General features: G+C 39.4%; 1 protein-coding gene across 9 annotated transcripts in view; it reads right to left on the bottom strand.

Annotated features, from left to right (window-relative positions):
* ppfibp1b (PPFIA binding protein 1b) overlaps positions 1-24,403 on the bottom strand; it is a 96,431-nt gene extending 72,028 nt beyond the window's left edge. For 8 of the 9 annotated variants that reach the window (XM_073929237.1, XM_009293504.5, XM_073929236.1 and 5 more), the window contains exon 1: positions 24,278-24,394. The gene's annotated coding sequence lies outside the window, so the exon portion shown is untranslated. 9 annotated transcript variants of the gene reach the window in all.
* Positions 24,404-24,637: the final 234 nt, after the last annotated feature.

The raw sequence follows: 24,637 nt of genomic DNA on the forward strand, positions 1-24,637 counted from the left end.
TTAGATGACAAAACCCAATTTTGGTGTCGATCGGATAAAATCCCTAGGAGGAGTTCGTTAAAATACAACGCCTGGAAATGGCAAAAACGCCACTTTTTCGCCGCAGGAAGTCAAAAATATCCGACTTCCTGTTGGGTTTGAGATATGGCTCCAAGAGACTTTTTCGTATGTTTTGGCGTGTTTGAGGTGTGTGCCAATTTTCGTGCATGTGTGTGATTCGTGGATCGGGGGCTCGTCCGTTTAATTTTTCTAGGTGGCGCTGTCGAGTCATTTTGCCACGCCCACTTCCGAAGCCCCTAACAAACATAAATTTTCGCCACTTCTGAGGCGTGTGCAAAGTTGCGTGAGTTTTCGGGCATGTTTAGCCCCTCAAAACCGCGATTCATTCCGGACGAGAATAATAATAATAATAATAATAATTAAAGCTGCAAGCAGCGATGATAGGGACCTCGCACCCGGGCTCACCGCCACCTGGTGGCCTCAGGATGACAGAGAACAGCGAACAGTAATAATTTAAGCCGATATGTTTAAAAAAATCGGAGAAAATCACCGATTTATGCCAAACCTCCTCCTCTCAGCAGGTGGCGCTATGACTGTGACTCAAGATTGGCATGTAGATGTCACCAGGAGAGGAATCTTATCAACCATGTGAAGTTTCAGGCAGATCGAACATTGTTTAGCTGAGTTATAAGCCAAACTGCCTTTTGTCAGCAGGTGGCGCTACGACAGACTCAATGTTGTTATGTAGATGTGTTCAGGGAAGGACTTTTATCAACCATGTGAACTTTCAGGCAGATCGGACTTTGTTTGGTTGAGTTATAATGCAAACTACCATCTGCCAGCAGGTGGCGCTATAACTGTGACTTAAGATTGGCATGTAGATGCCTTCAGTAATAGAATTTAATCAACCATGTGAAGTTTCAGGCAGATCGGATGTTGTTTGGCTGAGTTATAAGCCTATCTACCTTCTGCCAGCAGGTGGCGTTATGACTGACTCATTACTGTTTTGGGGATGTGTTCAGAAGAGGACTTTTATGAGCCATGTGAAGTTTCAGGCTGATCCGACTTTGTGTGGTTGAGATATAAGGACTTCCTGTTCCATGGCGAAGTGTTGAGGTTTGTCATGCCGCCACGGACACGCCCCTCTGCAAAAACTCTAGATCTTGACAATATATCATCACTTAAGCTTTCAGATAACAACCCACCAAACTTGGTGCTGATACAAAAAAAAATATTGGGAGGAGTTTATTACTCTGTAAATCATGACATTTCCTGTGGCCAGCAGGTGGCGCTATAACTGTATCTGGATATTGGCATGTAAACGTGTTCTGGTCTGGACTCTTATTAAACATGTGAATTTTGAGGCAGATCGGATAATGCATGCCTGAGTTATAATGACTTCCGGTTTTGTGGCGAATCGTCAAAGTTTGCGGGGCCGCCATGGACACGCCCATCGACAAAAACTATAAAGCTCCGCAATTTAACATCGCCAAGGCCTTTAGATGACAAAACCCAATTTTGGTGTCGATAGCATAAAATCCCTAGGAGGAGTTCGTTAAGATACAACGCCAGGAAATGGCAAAAATGCCACTTATTTGCAGCAGGAAGTTAAAAATATCCGACTTCCTGTTGGGTTTGAGATATGGCTCCAAGAGACTTTTTCGTATGTTTTGGCATGTTTGAGGTGTGTGCCAATTTTCACGCATGTGCGTGATTCGTAGATCGGGGGCTCATCCGTTATATTTTTCTAGGTGGCGCTGTCGAGTCATTTTGCCACGCCCACTTCAATATTGTTATGTGGATGTGTTCAAGAGATGACGTATATCAACCATATGAAGTTTCAGGCTGATCAGACTTTGTGTGGTTGAGTTATGAGGACTTCCCGTTCCTTGGCGAAGCGTTGAGGTTTGTCATGCCGCCACGGACACGCCCCTCTGCAAAAACTCTAGATCTTTACAAAATATCACCGATAGAGCTTTCAGATGACACCACTCTATTTTGGTGCTGATACCATAAAATTTGTGGGAGGAGTTTGTTACAGTGTAAAACATGTCATTTCCTGTGGCCAGTAGGTGGCGCTATTTCTGTATCTGGATATTGGCATGTAAACGTGTTCAGGTCAGGACTCTTATCAAACGTGTGAATTTTGAGGCAGATCGGATAATGCATGCCTGAGTTATAACGACTTCCTGTTTTGTGGCGAATCGTCAAAGTTTGCGAGGCCGCCACGGACACGCCCATCGACGAAAACTCTAAAGCTTCGCAATTTAACATCGGCAAGGCCTTTAGATGACAAAACCTAATTTTGGTGTCGATTGGATAAAATCCCTAGGAGGAGTTCGTTAAAATACAACGCCTGGAAATGGCAAAAACGCCACTTTTTCGCCGCAGGAAGTGAAAAATATCAGACTTCCTGTTGGGTTTGAGATATGGCTCCAAGAGACTTTTTCGTATGTTTTGGCGTGTTTGAGGTGTGTGCCAATTTTCGTGCATGTGTGTGATTCGTGGATCGGGGGCTCGTCCGTTTAATTTTTCTAGGTGGCGCTGTCGAGTCATTTTGCCACGCCCACTTCCGAGACCCATATCAACCTGCTATTTACACCGGGTTTGGTGTGTGTGCAAATTTTCATGAGTTTTCGGGCATGTTTAGACCCTCAAAAGTGCCCCGATAGGGGGCGGAATAATAATAATAATAATAATTAAAGCTGCAAGCAGCGATGATAGGGACCTCGCACCCGGGCTCACCGCCGCCCGGTGGCATCAGGATGACAGAGAACAGCGAACAGTAATAATTTAAGCCGATATATTAAAAATATCTGAGAAAATCACAGATTTATGCCAAACTTCCTCCTGTCAGCAGGTGGCGCTATAACTGTGACTCATGATTGGCATGTAGATGTCTTCAGGAGAGGAAACTTATCAACCATGTGAAGTTTTAGGCAGTTCGGACATTGTTTGGCTGAGTTATAAGCCAAACTGCCTTTTGTCAGCAGGTGGCGCTATGACAGACTCAATGTTGTTATGTAGATGTGTTCAGGAGGGGACTTTTATCAACCTTGTGAAGTTTCAGGCAGATCGGACTTTGTGTGGTTGAGTTATACTACAAACTACCATCTGCCAGCAGGTGGCGCTATAACTGTGACTTAAGATTGGCATGTAGATGCCTTCAGTAATGGAATTTAATCAACCATGTGAAGTTTCAGGCAGATCAGACATTGTGTGGTTGAGTTATAATAACTTCCTGTTCCATTGCGAAGCGTTGAGGTTTGTCATGCCACCACAGACACGCCCCTCAGCAAAAACTCTAGATCTTCACAATATATCATCGCTAGAGCTTTCAGATAACACCACTCTATTTTGGTGCTGATACGGGAAAGTTTGTGGAAGGAGTTTGTTACAGTGTCAAACATGTCATTTCCTGTGGCCAGCAGGTGGCGCTATAACTGTAACTGGATATCGGCACGTAAACCTGTTCAGGTCAGGACTGTTATTAAATGTGTGAATTTTGAGGCAGATCGAATATTGCATGCCTGATTTATAATGACTTCCTGTTTTGTGGCGAATCATCAACGTTTGCGAGGCCGCCACGGACACGGCCATCAATGAAAACTCTAAAGCTTCGCAATTTAACATCACAAAGGCTTTAAGACGACAAAACCCAATTTTGGTGTCAATCAGATAAAATCCCTAGGAGGAGTTCGTTAAAATACAACGCCTAGAAATGGCAAAAGAGCCACTTTTTCGCCGCAGGAAGTTAAAAATATCCGACTTCCTGTTGGGTTTGAGATATGGCTCCAAGAGACTTTTTCATATGTTTTGGCATGTTTGAGGTGTGTGCCAATTTTCGTGCATGTGCGTGATTTGTAGATCGGGGGCTCGTCCGTTTAATTTTTATAGGTGGCGCTGTCGAGTCGTTATGCCACGCCCACTTCAATATTGTTATGTGGATGTGTTCAGGAGAGGACGTTTATCAACCATGTGAAGTTTCAGGCTGATTGGACATTTTGTGGTTGAGTTATAAGGACTTCCTGTTCCATGGCGAAGCGTTGAGGTTTGTCATGCCGCCACGGACACGCCCCTCTGTGAAAACTCTAGATCTTCACAATATATCATCACAAGAGCTTTCAGATGCATCCACCCAATTTTGGTGCTGATACGATAAATTTTGTGGGAGGAGTTTGATACTCCGTAAATCATGTCATTTCCTGTGGCCAGCAGGTGGCGCTATAACTGTATCTGGATATCGGCATGTAAATGTGTTCAGGTCAGGACTGTTATCAAGCGTGTGAATTTTGAGGCAGATCGAGTAATGCATGCCTGAGTTATAACGGCTTCCTGTTTCGTGGCGAATCGTCAAAGTTTGCGAGGCCGCCACGGACACGCCCATCGACGAAAACTCTAATCCTTCGCAATTTAACATTGCCAAGGCCTTTAGATGACAAAAGCCAATTTTGGTGTCGATCGGATAAAATCCCTAGGAGGAGTTCGTTAAAATACAACGCCTGGAAATGGCAAAAACGCCACTTTTTCGCCGCAGGAAGTTAAAAATATCCGACTTCCTGTTGGGTTTGAGATATGGCTCCAAGAGACTTTTTCGTATGTTTTGGTGTGTTTGAGGTGTGTGCCAATTTTCGTGCATGTGCGTGATTCGTGTATCGGGGGCTCGTCCGTTTAATTTTTCTAGGTGGCGCTGTCGAGTCATTTTGCCACGCCCACTTCCGAAGCCCATAATAAACGTAAATTTTCGCCACTTCTGAGGCGTGTGCAAAGTTGCGTGAGTTTTCGGGCATGTTTAGCCCCTCAAAACCGCGATTCATTCCGGAGGAGAATAATAATAATAATAATAATAATAATAATAATAATAAACGGAGCAATTCCAATAGGGCCTACGCACCGTTTCGGTGCTCGGTCCCTAATAATAATAAAAAACGGAGCAATTCCAATAGGGCCTACGCACCGTTTCGGTGCTCGGTCCCTAATTAAAGCTGCAAGCAGCGATGATAGGGACCTCGCACCCGGGCTCACCGCCGCCCGGTGGCCACAGGATGACAGAGAACAGCGAACAGTAATAATTTAAGCCGATATATTTAAAAAATCTGAGAAAATCACAGATTTATGCCAAATTTCCTCCTGTCAGCAGGTGGCGCTATAACTGTGACTCATGATTGGCATATAGATGTCTTCAGGAGAGGAAACTCATCAACCATGTGAAGTTTTAGGCAGATCGGGCATTGTTTGGCTGAGTTATAAGTCAAACTGCCTTTTGTCAGCAGGTGGCGCTATGACAGACTCAATGTTGTTATGTAGATGTGTTCAGGAGAGGACTTTTATCAACCTTGTGAAGTTTCAGGCAGATCGGACTTTGTGTGGTTGAGTTATACTGCAAACTACCATCTGCCAGCAGGTGGCGCTATAACTGAGACTTAAGATTGGCATGTAGATGTCTTCAGTAATGGAATTTAATCAACCATGTGAAGTTTCAGGCAGATCGGAGTTTGTGTGGTTGAGTTATAAGCCAATCTACCTTCTGCCAGCAGGTGGCGCAATGACTGACTCAATATTGTTATGTAGATGTGTTCAGAAGAGGACTTTTATCAATCATGTGAAGTTTCAGGCAGATCAGACATTTTGTGGTTGAGTTATAATAACTTCCTGTTCCATGGCGAAGCGTTGAGGTTTGTCATGCCACCACAGACACGCCCCTCTGCAAAAACTCTAGATCTTCACAATATATCATCGCTAGAGCTTTCAGATGACACCACTCAAATTTGGTGCTGATACCATAAAATTTGTGGGAGGAGTTTGTTACAGTGTAAAACATGTCATTTCCTGTGGCCAGCAGGTGGCGCTATAACTATATCTGGATATCGGCATGTAAACGTGTTCAGGTCAGGACTCTTATCAAACGTGTGAAATTTGAAGCAGATCGGATAATGCATGCCTGAGTTATAACGACTTCCTGTTTTGTGGCGAGTCGTCAAAGTTTGCGAGGCCGCCACGGACACGCCCATCGACGAAAACTCTAAAGCTTTGCAATTTAACATCGCCAAGGCCTTTAGATGACAAAACCCAATTTTGGTGTCGATCGGATAAAATCCCTAGGAGGAGTTCGTTAAAATACAACGCCTGGAAATGGCAAAAACGCCACTTTTTCGCCGCAGGAAGTTAAAAATATCCGACTTCCTGTTGGGTTTGAGATATGGCTCCTTGAGACTTTTTCGTATGTTTTGGTGTCTTTGAGGTGTGTGCCAATTTTCGTGCATGTGCGTGATTCGTGGATCGGGGGCTCGTCGATTTAATTTTTCTAGGTGGCGCTGTCGAGTCATTTTGCCACGCCCACTTCCGAATCCCATAACAAACGTAAATTTTCGCCACTTCTGAGGTGTGTGCAAAGTTTCGTGAGTTTTCGGGCATGTTTAGCCCCTCAAAACTGCGATTCATTCCGCGGAAGAAGTCGGAAGAATAATAATAATTAAAGCTGCAAGCAGCGATGATAGGGACCTCGCACCCGGGCTCACCGCCGCCCGGTGGCCACAGGATGACAGAGAACAGCGTACAGTAATAATTTAAGCCGATATATTAAAAAAAACTGAGAAAATCTCAGATTTATGCCAAATTTCCTCCTGTCAGCAGGTGGCGCTATAACTGTGACTCATGATTGGCATGTAGATGTCTTCAGGAGAGGAAACTTATCAACCATGTGAAGTTTTAGGCAGATCGGACATTGTTTGGCTGAGTTATAAGCCAAACTGCCTTTTGTCAGCAGGTGGCGCTATGACAGACTCAATGTTGTTATGTAGATGTGTTCAGGAGAGGACTTTTATCAACCATGTGAAGTTTCAGCCAGATCGGACTTTGTGTGGTTGAGTTATACTGCAAACTACCATCTGCCAGCAGGTGGCACTATAACTGTGACTTAAGATTGGCATGTAGATGTCTTCAGTAATGGAATTTAATCAGACATGTGAAGTTTCAGGCAGATCGGAGTTTGTGTGGTTGAGTTATAAGCCAATCTACCTTCTGCCAGCAGGTGGCGCTATGACTGACCCAATATTGTTATGTAGATGTGTTCAGAAGAGGACTTTTATCAATCATGTGAAGTTTCAGGCAGATCAGACATTGTGTGGTTGAGTTATAATAACTTCCTGTTCCATGGCGAAGCGTTGAGGTTTGTCATGCCACCACAGACACGCCCCTCTGCAAAAACTCTAGATCTTCATAATATGTCATCGCTAGAGCTTTCAGATGACACCACTCTATTTTGGTGCTGATACGGGAAAGTTTGTGGAAGGAGTTTGTTACAGTGTCAAACATGTCATTTCCTGTGCCCAGCAGGTGGTGCTATAACTGTAACTGGATATCGGCAAGTAAACCTGTTCAGGTCAGGACTGTTATTAAATGTGTGAATTGTGAGGCAGATCGAATATTGCATGCCTGAGTTATAACGACTTCCTGTTTTGTGGCGAATCATCAAAGTTTGCGAGGCCGCCACCGACACGCCCATCGATGAAAACTCTAAAGCTTCGCAATTTAACATCACCAAGGCTTTAAGATGACAAAACCCAATTTTGGTGTCAATCAGATAAAATCCCTAGGAGGAGTTCATTAAAATACAACGCCTGAAAATGGCAAAAACGCCACTTTTTCGCCACAGGAAGTTAAAAATATCCGACTTCCTGTTGGGTTTGAGATATGGCTCCAAGAGACTTTTTCGTATGTTTTGGCGTGTTTGAGGTGTGTGCCAATTTTCGTGCATGTGTGTGTTTCGTAGATCAGGGGCTCGTCCATTTAATTTTTATAGGTGGCGCTGTCGAGTCATTTTGCCACGCCCACTTCAATATTGTTATGTGGATGTGTTCAGGGACGGACTTTTATCAACCATATGAAGTTTCAGGCTGATCGGACTTTGTGTGGTTGAGTCATGAGGACTTCCTGTTCCATGGCGAAGCGTTGAGGTTTGTCATGCCGCCACGGACACGCCCCTCTGCAAAAACTCTAGATCTTCACAATATATCACCGATAGAGCTTTCAGATGACACCACTCAAATTTGGTGCTGATACCATAAAATTTGTGGGAGGAGTTTGTTACAGTGTAAAACATGACATTTCCTGTGGCCAGCAGGTGGCGCTATAACAGTATCTGGATAGTGGCATGTAAACGTGTTCAGGTCAGGACGCTTATCAAACGTGTGAAATTTGAAGCAGATCGGATAATGCATGCCTGAGTTATAACGACTTCCTGTTTTGTGGCGAGTCGTCAAAGTTTGCGAGGCCGCCACGGACACGCCCATCGACGAAAACTCTAAAGCTTCGCAATTTAACATCGCCAAGGCCTTTAGATGACAAAACCCAATTTTGGTGTCGATCGAATAAAATCCCTAGGAGGAGTTCGTTAAAATACAACGCCTGGAAATGGCAAAAACGCCACTTTTTCGCCGCAGGAAGTCAAAAATATCTGACTTCCTGTTGGGTTTGAGATATGGCTCCAAGAGACTTTTTCGTATGTTTTGGCGTGTTTGAGGTGTGTGCCAATTTTCGTGCATGTGTGTGATTCGTGGATTGGGGGCTCGTCCGTTTAATTTTTCTAGGTGGCGCTGTCGAGTCATTTTGCCACGCCCACTTCCGAGACCCATATCAACCTGCTATTTACACCGGGTTTGTTGTGTGTGCAAATTTTCATGAGTTTTCGGGCATGTTTAGACCCTCAAAAGTGCCCCGATAGGGGGCGGAATAATAATAATAATAATAATTAAAGCTGCAAGCAGCGATGATAGGGACCTCGCACCCGGGCTCACCGCCACCCGGTGGCCTCAGGATGACAGAGAACAGCGAACAGTAATAATTTAAGCCGATATGTTTAAATCACAAATTTATGTCAAACTTCCTCCTGTCACCAAGTGGCACTATAACTGTGACTCAAGATTGGCATGTAGATGTCTTCAGGAGAGAATTCTTATCAACCATGTGAATTTTCAGGCAGATCAGTCATTTTGTGGCTGATTTATAAGCCAAACTACCTTCTGCCAGCAGGTGGCACTATGAATGATTTAATTTTGTTATGTGGATGTGTTCAGGAGAAGACTTTTATCAACCATGTGAAGTTTCAGGCTGATCACATTTTGTGTGGTTGAGTTATAATGCAAACTACATTCTGCCAGCAGGTGGCGCTTTGACTGTGACTCAAGATTGGCATGTAGATGCCTTCAGTAGAGGAATCTTATCCACCATGTGATTTTTCAGCCAGATCTGACATTGTTCGGCTGAGTTATATTTAATTTCCCGTTGCCAGCAGGTGGCGCTATGACTGTGACTCCATATTGGCATGTAGATGTCTTCAAGAGAGGAATTTAATCAACCATGTATAGTTTCAGGCAGATCAGACATTGTGTGGCTGAGTTATAAGCCAAACTACCTTCTACCAGCAGGTGGCGCTATTAGAGACTCAATATAATTATGTAGATGTGCACGGGAGAGTACTTTCATCAACCATGTGAAGTTTCAGGCAGATCAGACATTGTGTGGTGTAGTTATAAGGACTTCCTGTTCCATGGCGAAGCGTTGAGGTTTGTCATGCCGCCACGGACACGCCCCTCTGCAAAAACTTTAGATCTTCACAATATATCATCGCTAGAGCTTTCAGATGACAACACCCAATTTTGGTGCTGATACAATAAAATTTGGTGAAGTAGTATGTTACAATGTAAAACATGTCGTTTCCTGTGGCCAGCTGGTGGCGCTATAACTCTATCTGGATATTGGCATGTAAACGTGTTCAGGTCAGGACTCTTATTAAACATGTGAATTTTGAGGCAGATCGGATAATGCATGCCTGAGTTATAATGACTTCCGGTTTTGTGGCGAATCGTTAAAGTTTGCAAGGCCGCCACGGACACGGCTATCGACAAAACCTCTAAAGCTTCGCAATTTAACATCGCCAAGGCCTTTAGATGACAAAACCCAATTTTGGTGTCGATAGCATAAAATCCCTAGGAGGAGTTTGTTAAGATACAAAGCCTGGAAATGGCAAAAATGCCACTTATTTGCCGCAGGAAGTTAAAAATATCTGACTTCCTGTTGGGTTTGAGATATGGCTCCAAGAGACTTTTTCGTATGTTTTGGCGTGTTTAAGGTGTGTGCCAATTTTCGTGCATGTGCGTGATTCATAGATCAGGGGCTCGTCCGATTAATTTTTGCAGGTGGCGCTGTCGAGTCAATTTGCCACGCCCACTTCAATATTGTCATGTGGATGTGTTCAGGAGAGGACTTTTATCAACCATGTGATGTTTCGGGGAGATCGGACATTGTGTGGTTGAGTTATAAGGACTTCCTGTTCCATGGCGAAGCGTTGAGGTTTGTCATGCCGCCATGGACACGCCCCTCTGCGAAAACTCTAGATCTTTACAATATATCATCGCTAGAGCTTTCAGATAACACAACCCAAATTTGGTGCTGATACGAAAAAATTTGTGGGAGGAGTTTGTTACACTGTAAAACATGTCATTTCCTGTGGCCAGCAGGTGGCGCTATAACTTTATCTGGATATCGGCATATAAACGTGTTCAGGTCAGGACTCTTATCAAGCGTGTGAATTTTGAAGCAGATCGGATAATGCATGCCTGAGTTATAACGACTTCCTGTTTTGTGGCGAATCATCAAAGTTTGCGAGGCCGCCACGGACACGCCCATCGACGAAAACTCTAAAGCTTCGCAATTTAACATCGCCAAGGCCTTTAGATGACAAAACCCAATTTTGGTGACGATCGGATAAAATCCCTAGGAGGAGTTCGTTAAAATACAACGCTTGGAAATGGCAAAAACGCCACTTTTTCGCCGCAGGAAGTCAAAAATATCCGACTTCCTGTTGGGTTTGAGATATGGCTCCAAGAGACTTTTTCGTATGTTTTGGCGTGTTTGAGGTGTGTGCCAATTTTCGTGCATGTGTGTGATTCGTGGATCGGGGGCTCGTCCGTTTAATTTTTCTAGGTGGCGCTGTCGAGTCATTTTGCCACGCCCACTTCCGAGACCCATATCAACCTGCTATTTACACCGGGTTTGGTGTGTGTGCAATTTTTCGTGAGTTTTCGGGCATGTTTAGACCCTCAAAAGTGCCCCGATTGGGGGCGGAATAATAATAATAATAATAATAATAATAAAAAACGGAGCAATTCCAATAGGGCCTACGCACCGTTTCGGTGCTCGGTCCCTAATTAAAGCTGCAAGCAGCGATGATAGGGACCTCGCACCCGGGCTCACCGCCGCCCGGTGACCTTACGATGACAGAGAACAGCGAACAATAATAATTTAAGCCGATATATATATAAAAAACCTAAGAAAAATACAGATTTATGCCAAACTTCCTCCTGTCAGCAGGTGGCGCTATAGCTGTGACTCAAGATTGACATGTAGATGTCTTCAGGAGAGGAATTTAATCAACCCTGTGAAGTTTCAGGCAGATCGGACATTTTGTGGCTGAGTTATAAGCCAAACTACCTTTTGCCAGCAGGTGGGGTTATGACTGACTCAATATTGTTATGGGGATGTGTTCAGGAGAGGACTTTCATCAACCATGTGACATTTTAGACAGATCGGACATTGTGTGGCCGAGTTACAAGCCAAACTACCTTCTGACAGCAGGTGGCGCTATGACTATGACTCAATTTTATTATGTAGATTTATTATGTAGATGTGCTCAGGGGAGGACTTTCATCAACCTTGTGAAGTTTCAGGCAGAGCGGACATTGTGTGGTCGAGTTACAAGCCAAACTACCTTCTGCCAGCAGATGGCGCTATTACTGACTCAATATTGTTATGTAGATGTGTTCAAGAGAGGACTTTTATCAATCATGTGAAGTTTCAGGCAGATCGGACATTGTGTGGTAGAGTTATAAGGACTTCCTGTTCCATGGCGAAGCGTTGAGGTTTGTCATGCCGCCACGGACACGCCCCTCTCTGAAAACTCTAGATCTTCACAATATATCATCGCTAGAGCTTTGAAATGACACCCCTCAAATTTGGTGCTGATATGATAAAGTTTGTAGAAGGAGTTTGTTACAGTGTAAAACATGTCATTTCCTGTGGCCAGCAGGTGGCGCTATAACTGTAACTGGATATCGGCACGTAAACCTGATCAGGTCAGGACTGTTATTAAATGAGTGAATTTTGAGGCAGATTGAATAATGCATTCCTGAGTTATAAAGACTTCCTGTTTTGTGGCGAATCATCAAAGTTTGCGAGGCCGCCACGGACACGCCCATCGATGAAAACTCTAAAGCTTCGCAATTTAACATCACCAAGGCTTTAAGATGACAAAACCCAATTTTGGTGTTTATCAGATAAAATCCCTAGGAGGAGTTCGTTAAAATACAACGCCTGAAAATGGCAAAAGCGCCACTTTTTCGCCACAGGAAGTTAAAAATATCCGACTTCCTGTTGGGTTTGAGATATGGCTCCAGGAAACTTTTTCATATGTTTTGCCATGTTTGAGGTGTGTGCCAATTTTTGTGCATGTGCATGATTCGTAGATCGGGGGCTCGTCCATTTAATTTTTCTAGGTGGCGCTGTCGAGTCATTTTGCCACGCCCACTTCAATATTGTTATGTGGATGTGTTCAAGAGATGACGTTTATCAACCATGTGAAGTTTCAGGCTGATCGGACATTGTGTGGTTGTGTTATAAGGACTTCCTGTTCCATGGCGAAGCGTTGAGGTTTGTCATACCGCCACGGACACGCCCCTCTGCGAAAACTCTAGATCTTCACAATATATCATTGCTAGAGCTTTCAGATAACACCACTCAATTTTGGTGTTGATACGATAAAATTTGTGGGAGGAGTTTATAACTCCGTATATCATGTCATTTCCTGTGGCCAGCAGGTGGCGCTGTAACTGTATCTGGATATCGGCATGTAAACGTGTTCAGGTCAGGACGCTTATCAAGCGTGTGAATTTTGAGGCAGATCGGATAATGCATGCCTGAGTTATAACGACTTCCTCTTTTGTGGCGAATAGTCAAAGTTTGCGAGGCCGCCACGGACACGCCCATCGATGAAAACTCTAAAGCTTCGCAATTTAACATCGCCAAGGCCTTTAGATGACAAAACCCAATTTTGGTGTCGATCGGATAAAATCCCTAGGAGGAGTTCGTTAAGATACAACGCCTGGAAATGGCAAAATCGCCACTTTTTCGCCGCAGGAAGTTAAAAATATCCGACTTCCTGTTGGGTTTGAGATATGGCTCCAAGAGACTTTTTCGTATGTTTTGGCATGTTTGAGGTGTGTGCCAATTTTCGTGCATGTGCGTGATTCGTGGATCGGGGGCTCGTCCGTTTAATTTTTCTAGGTGGCGCTGTCGAGTCATTTTGCCACGCCCACTTCTGAAGCCCATAATAAACGTAAATTTTCGCCACTTCTGAGGCGTGTGCAAAGTTGCGTGAGTTTTCGGGCATGTTTAGCCCCTCAAAACCGCGATTCATTCCGGAGGAGAATAATAATAATAATAATAATAATAATAATAATAATAATAATAAACGGAGCAATTCCAATAGGGCCTATGCACCGTTTCGGTGCTCGGTCCCTAATAATAATAAACGGAGCAATTCCAATAGGGCCTACGCACCGTTTCGGTGCTCGGTCCCTAATAAAAAACGGAGCAATTCCAATAGGGCCTACGCACCGTTTCGGTGCTCGGTCCCTAATAATAAACGGAGCAATTCCAATAGGGCCTTGCACCGTTCGGTGCTCGGTCCCTAACAAGGAGGTGAAGAGACACCCTGACATGTTCTGAAATCCCATCCACCACTGTTGATGATTGTGCTGTCTGACATAATGCACTTACTAACATAGCAAGTCAAAGGTTAAATTCAATCCAATCATAGACTGAAAAACAGGGAAATTGAAATAATATTAAATAAATGTGCAGTATTGCTATTACTCTAAAATAATGTAAATATAAATTCTACCTTCCAGACTTATATTGCATAGTTTACACAGTGTTATTGTATTGTGTATTGTTATATGTGTATTGTGTCAGTGTTATTAAATTATTTTGCAAGCCAACAAATCAATCAATCGATCAAGTTTTGTATTTTTGTTAGTGGTGGGCCGTTATTAGCGTTAATGTGCTGCGTTAATGCGACTCTTATCGTGCAATAAAAAATATAATCGCCGTTAATCTATTCTCAAAGTTGGTTTTGGGAGCCGGGTCTATTCTACACAAGCTATGATGACTTTCAACTTGATATTTTAGCGCAGATGTATACCTGACCGGTGCCGTCTGACAAAAAAAGTGCCCTCCTGAATGAAATCGGCAGGATGCCTGACTTTAATCGGCAGTTTCACTTTAACTCATAAACATTTCATTCATGCCGCCCTGACAAAGTATTAGACACAAATAAGGAGTGAGGACGGGTGAGAGTGTGGTAGAATTTATTAACACACGCCAAATGGAAAGACAAAAAAACTTCCGCATTTCGCAATAAGTGTGTGTGTGTGTGTGTGTGGTCCTTTACTGACAGCCGTGTGTGTGCATCTTGTCGGAAAATACGGCGAAAAGTCCTACATGATAGTAATAGTTTGATTGCGGTGTTTATTTTAATAATGTCATTAATAAATGCATACTCCACATGTCTTAATTCCATTTCTGTTTTGTTCAGTTATGACTTTAGTCGGATTAAAGTGATCCAAAAATAAAATAAAATAAAAAAATATATTTTTTTTTTTTTAAAATCAGTGTTTTAAGCTTATGTTGGCCTACAGTTCAAAACCGATGTTTAACTGCATAAGCAGTTAGTGAACACAAGTACATCTTATTGTACATAATTTATTTTTATCACCAATTATCATATAGAACAGTTTCCCAAGCAGTTTGTGATGCATTTTAGAAACAGGAGATGAGACCCTGGTCTAATGTGCCACCTGGCTTGAGAAACCCGTTCTTAAAGACTTATTTTTTTGAGTAGCACACATATTCTGAACGCCTTCGGCAGAATTCAAATGAGTCATTTTAATCTAGATTAATTCTGAGATTAATCTAGACTTTAAAAATTATCTATCCCCACCTAAAATTTGTATTTACCTTTAACCTTCTAGAACTTTAGTGGCCACATACATGAACAGCACATTTTAACTTTTTGGCTTATATTGCATCCCAGCCACTAACACCCAAATCTGAAAGAAATTTTTAGCAAAGGGATAATGTAGTCGCACACAAGGGCATTCTAAACTTTTTTTTTTTTTGGTTTGTATTTTTACTAATACCATTTGCCTTAGTAATGTTGGTAAATTAAAACAAAGTGGTTAAATATAAAAAAATGTACTGGACTTTATTTCTAAAAAAAAAAAAAAAAAAAAAAAAAAGTAATAATTATTGATACCAAATGACATGAAACATTTTATTGAATAAACAGTTTTGCTTTATAGCCCAGCCTTGGTCTTTTGTCTAGTCTTGTTTGCACATTTTTAGAGAATAAAAAAATTTTTTTAATAGAATAAAAAGCCATATTTAGTAGAAATATCGGTCCCACTTTATATTAAGTGGCCTTAACTAATATGTACTTACATAAGAATTAATATATTGTTACAATGTACTGATTGTGTAAATACATGTACTTACTGTGTACTTATACTTGATTAAATACATGTATGTAATTACATTTGTGATTACTTTTGTAATTACATTTGTAAATACACTGTTGACCATCCCATACACCTTAACCTACCCTTAAACCTACCCATGCCACCAAACCTGTCCATAACCCAACCTCTATCCCAACTCAAAAGCACCACAAGTGTTCTCAAATACATTTTAAAAACAGTAAGTACATTGTATTTATTTTTTTGATGCAAGTACATAGTAGTTAGGGACACTTAATATAAAGTGGGACCGAAATATCTTATTATTTCTACAATATTCATGCAGGGCTTCACGATGGCGCAGTGGGTAGCACAATCACCGCACACAAAGAATGTCATTGGTTCAAGCCCTGGCTGAGTTAGTTTGCATGTTCTCCCCGTGTCCGCATGGGTTTCTTTCGGGTGCTCCAGTTTCCATCACAATCCAAAGACATGCAGTATGGGTGAATTGAATTAGCTAAATTGGTCGTTGTGTGTGTATGTGTGAATGCAAAAGTTTATGGGTGTTTCCTAGTGTTTGTTTAGGGTTGAAAGGGCATCCGTTGCGTAAAACATATGGTGGAAAAATTGGCGGTTCATTTACTGTGGCGACCCCTGATTAATAGAGGGACTAAGCCGCAAAGAAAGTGAATAAATGAAAGAATGAATATTAATGCATTTGATGTGGCCTTCCAAGCAAACATTTTAAATTTTTTCATAGAAATCGAAAGGAATAAGGCTAAAATGGTGAGCACTTTTAAATGAAATCATGTCACTATGGTTATAGACTTTAGACACACAAGTGAGTTATTGGAGTTAATTATATCTGTATGCACAAGCTGATTTGAGACTCTCACAACTTATTAATTATTAATCCTAAACATTTGTTATGTGAACATTACTATTCTGTCAAAAAGTGAATCAAGCACTTTCGCCTGAGGAGTATTTAAAAACACCATGATTTCAGGTCAGGTCAGTGTTAACTAATGAGCTTTACAAACTGAAAAGTTTAGCTGTAACAATAACAAACCTCGGATCTAAACCCCAAACTATTATGGAGAGTTCCAAATCAAAACCTTGTGTGGAGACTCATGTTATGTCTGGGAAAGCTGTATTACCCAAACATCCAACTGGTCACGTTCACACTTGGTGAATTTTTTTTCCTACATGTTTCTAAACAATTCTATGTACCTTAATAACACCTTTGAGAGTGCAAATACAGCACACTCCTCTTTGAGTGGAAAATGTTTAATTTTGAGCCAACAACAATTCAGCGTTAAGTCAATCTAAGCACAGGTTGCTTTGCATTGCAGATTTTTGCATGGCTGGAATTTCCTCTCATGGCGGGAACATGGTGGATTTCAGCCTGCGAAAAGCGATAACACGTTCTTTATGACGCTCATATTTCCTCTCTCAATCATATAAAGACTCTGGGTTCATATCTACCAACATCAAGATGGTTTATGCATGTGCAATAACAGCATGCTGTCAACCAGCCAAGTTACTACACTGGTGATTCTTCAAACCACAGAAAAAGGAAAATCTTGAATAATGTGCTTCAACAATGCCTGGAACAAATCAGAAAGAAACCATGCCAATAATGATATTAAGTGGGAAGGAACTAGGAATGTGATGTGAAGCCTGACTGTGTGGAAACATTTTTCCTACAGTTTCACAGGACGGAAAGGAAACATAAAATATTTTAACAAAGTCTTTTAACATAAAATATTTGTATTTTACTAATAAATGTTAAAATGTTTTATACTGTGAGAAAAATTATGCTATTAAGTAAATTACCACCATGTCATTCTAGACCTTCGACCATCTTTGGAATTGGTATTTTAGATGAAATCTGAGAGCTCTCTTAACATCCATGGACGGCAATGGACCTAACGCACGCAAAGAAAGGTGCCAAAAATCATCCTCAAAACAGACCATACCTTTATTTTTTCAGTTAGAATATTATGAAGTATCGATATCGTAATGTGTGAATATGCAATAGTCACATCGCAGGACGCGCAATATGGAGTCAGGATTATAGTTGAGCAGATACAGCAGTTCAGAACACATGAGAATTTCAGGGTAATTTCAGTCAAACAATATAAAGCAAAAGACTATCAACTGCTTGTGTTTTTAAGGCCTATCGTAAACATTTTAAGCTAGTTTATTGCATTCAGGCACAAGAAATTATCACATTTGTAGCTTTATCAAAGATTAATTGTATTTAATTATTTACACAATGAAGAATATGCAGATTTATTGTTTTATTTCAGTACCTGTATGCGGCTAGACTCCTTCATTTGTATTTTCCTCTGATTTATTTATATCTTCTTGTAATTTATTATATTTTATTAACTCCCCTAAAAATTCTCCAAATCAATATCAAATCATTTATTAATTATGTTATCTTGTGACAAATCACAATATAAATCATAGAAAACTTAAATATTGCAACGCAGTTTCATTCTTGTCTTTGGATAATTCTAAACACATTTTTGATCCACTTCAAATGTTGACTACTGTAAATTAGTGCACAGTGCTCAAGAACATGCACCCTATACTGACACTGAAGAAAGAAACGGTTGAATTAACTCATTATTTTTGTTTTATGTGAGCACAAAAATATTCTAGTTACTTCATAATATTCAATTAAACTAAAACTAATTGAACCACTGAAGTCATATGGTTTTGAAGATGTTTTTTAGTGCCTTTCTGGAAGTTGAGTGAGTCAGGACTATTACCATCAGGTTGAGGAGCTCTCAGATTTCACCTAAAATACCTTCATTTTTGTTTCAATGATAAACAAAAGTTTTAGAATGTTGGAACAACATAAGCATGAATAATTAATAACAAAAGTTTCATTTTGGGGTGAACTAACCCTTTAAAAACACAAGAAATCTGTTTATTTGTCTTCAGAAAGATTAAATCAGAGAGATTTTCTGTCTCCAGGTCTCCACAAAGTCTGTTCATCTAAAATGTGAAAAAAGACATTAAAGAAGTAAAAACACATGAACTGAGCCATTAAATCCTAGTCACACGGCATGTTTGAGCATCAGCAAAAACGATTTGTTCTTGCTCATGAAGCAGGTTGAGCTTTTGTTTACGCTCGCTGATCAATGTGAATAGAAAACCTATATTTAATCTGTTCATCATAATCTTCTTATGACATTGATTAAGCCACTTGAGTCACATGGTTTTATTTTTGATCTCTTTATAGACATGTTATCAGTGAATAGATTTTCAAAGCAAGAACAGAATCAATCAGAGTTTGATGTTTTTGTTCTGAAGATGGAAAAAGGCCTTATGGGTTGAGTGAATTTTCATTTGGGGAGAACCTTTAGATAGCAGAAACTAAAAGGTTGTGAATATGAGCATGAGAGTGTAAATAATGAAGAAAAAAAATCCTAATGGCCTCTCAAATGCATCAGTCTGCCACCTAAGGGCATCGTGTACATGAACTTTATCAACTCCTCACTCTGTTTGAGCTGTATTAGCTACAACTCCTCTCTGAAGCGCTCTGACTGACTGACAGAAAAACCTCTGCTGGCACATGCTGGAGAAAAATAGCAGCCTTCGGGTCATTCATCTCAACAGAAATAAAAGCATTTATGGCAGGCAAGCCGTGTAAGCCAGCAAACTCGCCTCGAGTGAAGCTAAAACAAGCATAGAAGCATGCTGGAGAAAGTCACTGGGAAAGACACTGTTAATGGTCTCATAAGCACATGTTCATCTGATAAAAAAATATGTATGACAAGCTTTCTAGTAAATCCTGATTGTGAATATATAAATCAAGAATAAAGCCATAAAGTGTTTGATTAAAGTTGGAAAATTAGACGTATTCTTCAAGCAAAAAGATTATTTCTTTGAATTGGAAACGTGTGTACACCCAATATAGGATGTTGGAGGAAAAATATGGTTACAAACATGACAATGGAAAAGATACAAGATCTTTGAGGGAGATTGGGGACCTTTCAAAATTTTCCTAAAATGTAGAGTTGGAAATGTGTTTGATGAATAAGAAGAAAGGTCATAAATATTGATGAACAATTCAAAGAAGTTTTTGTTTGCTTTGACTTCTGTATTACCTGAACATAAAGTTAAAATGCAAAAAAAAATGACAAAAGGAAAATTAGATGGTAAAGAAAAAAAATAAATGGCCAAACTATTAAATATTAAAACGATTATGACGGTTATTATTAAAGATGACAGGCATTTTGATGATAACTGGAGCATTGAAAGACTTCAAGAGAAATATACAGTAAATGTAAAGGTTATTAATAAAGCAAGAAACTAAGAAATCTAAAGTGACACATTTTTACTTTTGCTTGTTAAAAAACAACACAAAACAATTAGCATAAAAATATTAAGCAACACATTATTTAATAAAGATTTAATGATACTATTTTTTTTGGGCATCAAAAGAGAAACTTTGAAAAAATTCAGAAAGATCTAGACACATGAAATAATTATTTTTAAAAATATATTAAAATTAAAACATGTTATTTTAAAATTATTCAAATATTTATACTGTAAAATAATGTTTAATTCAAAGAAATAATGCCATGACAAACAGAAGACTTCTTTTTAAAATATAACAGCATAGTAGTACTTGATGCTACAAAATGCTATTGTATTAGTATAGTACACACCTAAAAAATGAGTTTGCTGCTTTTTCAAACAACTTGTCCTGGTGCAGCTAAATTATTTTGCTTTGCATAGATCAACATTGATTTTGAAATGACATTTTATTTCCACCCTAAGGTGTGTTTGAGATTTGTGGTTACTGCTGTGCAAAACAAATGTTTTCATCAGAGTGCAGAAGTGCTAAAAACACTTCTTATCCTACACCTTGCATAACATGATGTGCTTATGTTTATGTAATTGTATGTATTAGGGCTGCACAATATATCGTTTCGGCATTGATATCGCAATGTGTGCATTCACAATAGTCACATTGCAGCATCTGCAATGTGGAGTTGGAATTATTGTTGTTGATCAACAGTGAAGAATATACAGTGTTTACATTTTACATTACACTTGATTTTTTAATAATAGAAGTTGGACAAAATATCGATATGCATGAGGTGGCGCTTCTCATAATGGCGGACTGAACATACAGTTGAAGTCCGAAATATTAGCCCTTCTTTCAATTTTTTATTTCTTTTAAAATATTTCCAAAATGATTTCCGGCAAGGAAATTTTCACAGTATTTCTGATAATATTTCTTCTTCTAGAGAAAGTCTTATTTGTTTTATTCCGGCTCGAATAAAAGCAGCTTTTAATTTTTTAAAAACAATTTTAAGGCCAAAATTATTAGCCCCTTCAGCCTATATGTTTTTCGATAGTCTACAGAACAAACCATCGTTATACATTAACTTGCCTAATTACTCTAACCTGCCTAGTTAACCTAATTAACCTTGTTAAGCCTTTAAATGTCACTTTAAGCTGTATAGGAGTGTATATCTAGTCAAATATTATTTACTGTCATCATCGCAAAGATAAAATAAAACAGTTATTAGAAATGAGTTATTAAAACTATTATGATTAGAAATGTATTGAAAAAATCTGCTCTCCGTTAAACAGAATTTTTTCAGAAACAATGTATTGTTAATAAAATAAATACAACTTATAACCTTGTGGTGCACTTTTCCTTACAAATATTATTATATATTGTGGATGGTTTTCTTGTGATAGATCGCTGATAACATGATCTATTATTCATGGGGCAAAATATTGTATTGTATTACTGTACTTGAATATCGGACTACTTATTTCACATTTAACTTTGCTCTATTTTATTTATTCATTGCAATTTCTTTGATTCACTCATCTACAATAATTTTTCAATCAATCTAAGTTCATGATTTTATTCCAAATAGATCAATTCAAGTCATCTGCCGAAATTGTGTTCATATCGAACAATAAAACGCAGCAAAATAAAATATCGCAATGTCCGATTTTCCCATTACAGTGTAGCCTGTGTAGTACGTTCTGTAAGTTAATGTAAGTTTAAGTAGACTTTTTTCTTTTGATCTAAATAAATTATCATTTCTACGATATGTTCCTTTTTACTCTCTCCAATTCAGCTTTGTGTTTTCTCAGGTTGTGCTGGTGAGTTGTTTTTACGTGAATCTAAAGTCTGGTTTCAGTTGGACGATAAAGGCAGTCAGACATGATTGTGGCATTTGAGCCAAACTCAAGAGTTATAAAATATGTTTGGGTCCCATACAAGTACTAGAGGAACACAGATGTGCACAAGTCTTCAGTCCAGTCTGCATGTAGGAGGAGGAGAAGGACAGTCCCTGCTTACAACAGCTTTCTTTTCTTAGATATGTCAGAAATAGACAGAGTGGAGTGGAACATTACTTTTTTTTTCTTTACTGAAATTCACTCTTACATATTTGTGGCTATAGGGCGTCACTATGCAGAGTTTTATACACAAGCAGCCGATGACGCAGACAGTGAACACATCTACAGGACCCCAGTCTGACATTGATCCGACTGAAATATCCTGTCATTATACCAGGACGAGGCACAGTCACAAAATATGATGCATCATAGTTCACATAACCACATGGAGCAGAGAACGGGAACCGATCTGAATTCAGGGGCGTTCCATATATGCTATCTATAGCTAACAGTAAAAATAACAAAAATTCCTCATGGCTTAGGTAAATGCACAGATGTGGTTTGCAAGTGAATGTTGGACACGCAGCTCACATGCATTTGAATGTTGTTTTAGCCTTTTAGGATGATGACTGAATCTTTCTGAACAACAAATAAAGACATGCAGACGAAACAGCATCCCTTGCAGACGGCGCTCTTTGAAGTCTTTCAATACAAGAGGTTACTGTAACATTACACCATTTACACTATTTCACTGATGTGTGACTGACACTGCAAGTCTTATTATCAAAGCAGTTAGAAGGACAAAGCTTAAAACTACAAAGCTAAGAAATTTCAAGTCAGTTTCTAAATCTAGAGAGACCTTAAATTGCTTTAACATTATAAAAATGCTCCAGTGTTTTTGTACTATCAATAAAATAAAATTGTAGATTTTAGTTATCTATGTATATTTCTTTTCATTTGAAAGTCTACATAATTCGGCTGTGTTCTACTTTTTCTATATAATTTTGTTATTATTATTGTAACTTTTTACATACATAAAATGGTAAACAGTGAAAAGGAGAAATATCCCAGCAGGCACACAACGTCCTAAGACATTAAGTTAGATTTAGGTTGTGATGTCAGGTGTCCAAAATTCAATGTCTAGCCAGCATCTAAGGACAACGTTATCTTGACGTCTAATAACGACATCAAATGATGTTGACATTTGGTTGATTTTAAGTTGTGTTGTGACTAACCCAACCTCTAGCCAACATCTTAAACCAACATCATTTTGACGTCAAATACTGACATTTATTCGTCAGGTATAGCAACCAAAATTTAAGATTTGAAAGACATTATAGTGGTAACATCCACACAAAATCAAGCTGTAACATCATTAGATGTTGATATTTAATTGATTTTAGGTTGGACATTGACGTAGGCCTGATGTTGGATTCTGACATCAACCCAATTTTCATTTCCAAACAAAATGCAATTTCCTCATGATGTTGGGGTACAACGTCAATCTGACGTCATGCTGACATCCTGTGTCTGCCGGGATGCCGTCAATTAGCAGCATTTTTTTCCGTTTTTCTTTATTTCAGTTAACATCTATTTGATTTCAATAAACAAAAGGTATAGAAACCGTGTTAGTGTCAACAAAAAACTAATCGTTGGGAATGCAGTTCAAACTTTGATTCAAAAACAAGGATACCATAATTTTATTTGGCTCATTTTTTTTAAAATATGATATTATTGTAACTGTATTGTTAGTGGAGTTAATTTAAGTGATTTAAAAAATCCTAACCTGTGGAAGAAAAAAACACAACATAATTTGTCTGTCAATTACTAACTTAATTCATAAACAGTTACTGATAAATATCCCTTACAACGTTCAGTGTGACAACTTATCCTGGTCTACTTGCTCCCATCAAAAATCATTCAAGCTTTTTATGTTAATGGAGGCTCACAAACCAAATTTGCTTCTGAAGATCCTGATAGTAATAAACAACTCCTGTAATCTTAGTCTCAGTCCAAATCACAGGTGTGGATGAAGGAAAGGAAAGAAAGTCATGTAAGTGCAGCTCTTGTTCTTCTGTGGCGACGTGGAATGTGTGAATCACTTCTTTACAAACACAGCTGTGTCTAAACTACACACTGTTCTGCTTTCAAATACATCAATTAATTTTTAAAATGGCTAATGATATACTTTGTACTTGTTTTAAAATATTTCACAACTCGAAACATCGCTGTTTATAAATATTAAGTCACCTCAGACACAAGCAAATGCTGCTTGTAACCGATCCCTTGGGCTATGAAAATATTATCTTCTAGTTTTGAAGTGACGATAATAAAATATGCTCCATAACTAAAGTCACGCACAACTGTACTTTAAAAAACATTTCTGTGGGGTATGTTTAGGCAAAAAAAAAACGATTTTTAATTAATTACGAGAAAGTTTCCCCACTCGAGCAAGTTTGAAAGCGAAGTAACGTTAAACTCTTAAAGAGAAAAATATTTATCAGTTACTCTGAAAAGTTATTTATACTGAGATTACTCACCAAATCTGGACCGCCGTCAAAAGTATGGAAATATAAATCCGTAAACTTTCAATCTCTTTACGAGGTTTGCTCTTTCCGTAGTTGGTGTTCCCACCTCGCCAGCGCCATGTCGACAATGAAAGTGGGAATGTGGGACGTCACAGGCTGGGAATATCCTACTACGGCGAAGGCTTCCTACTTAATATTCAAAAGCCGTGTCCTCGCCATTGGATGGTTATGGAAAAACTCATTTAATATTCAATACAAGATCTTTTTTTTTTTTTTTTTTTTTTTTTTTTTTTTTTTTTTTATTGCTTCAAGAAACTGTATAATACAATTTAGAATATAGTAAAAGATAACAGTTCTTTTACACAACAATCA

The sequence above is a fragment of the Danio rerio genome, chromosome 18 (assembly GCF_049306965.1).
Source record: "Danio rerio strain Tuebingen ecotype United States chromosome 18, GRCz12tu, whole genome shotgun sequence".
Classification (NCBI taxonomy): Eukaryota; Metazoa; Chordata; class Actinopteri; order Cypriniformes; family Danionidae; genus Danio; species Danio rerio.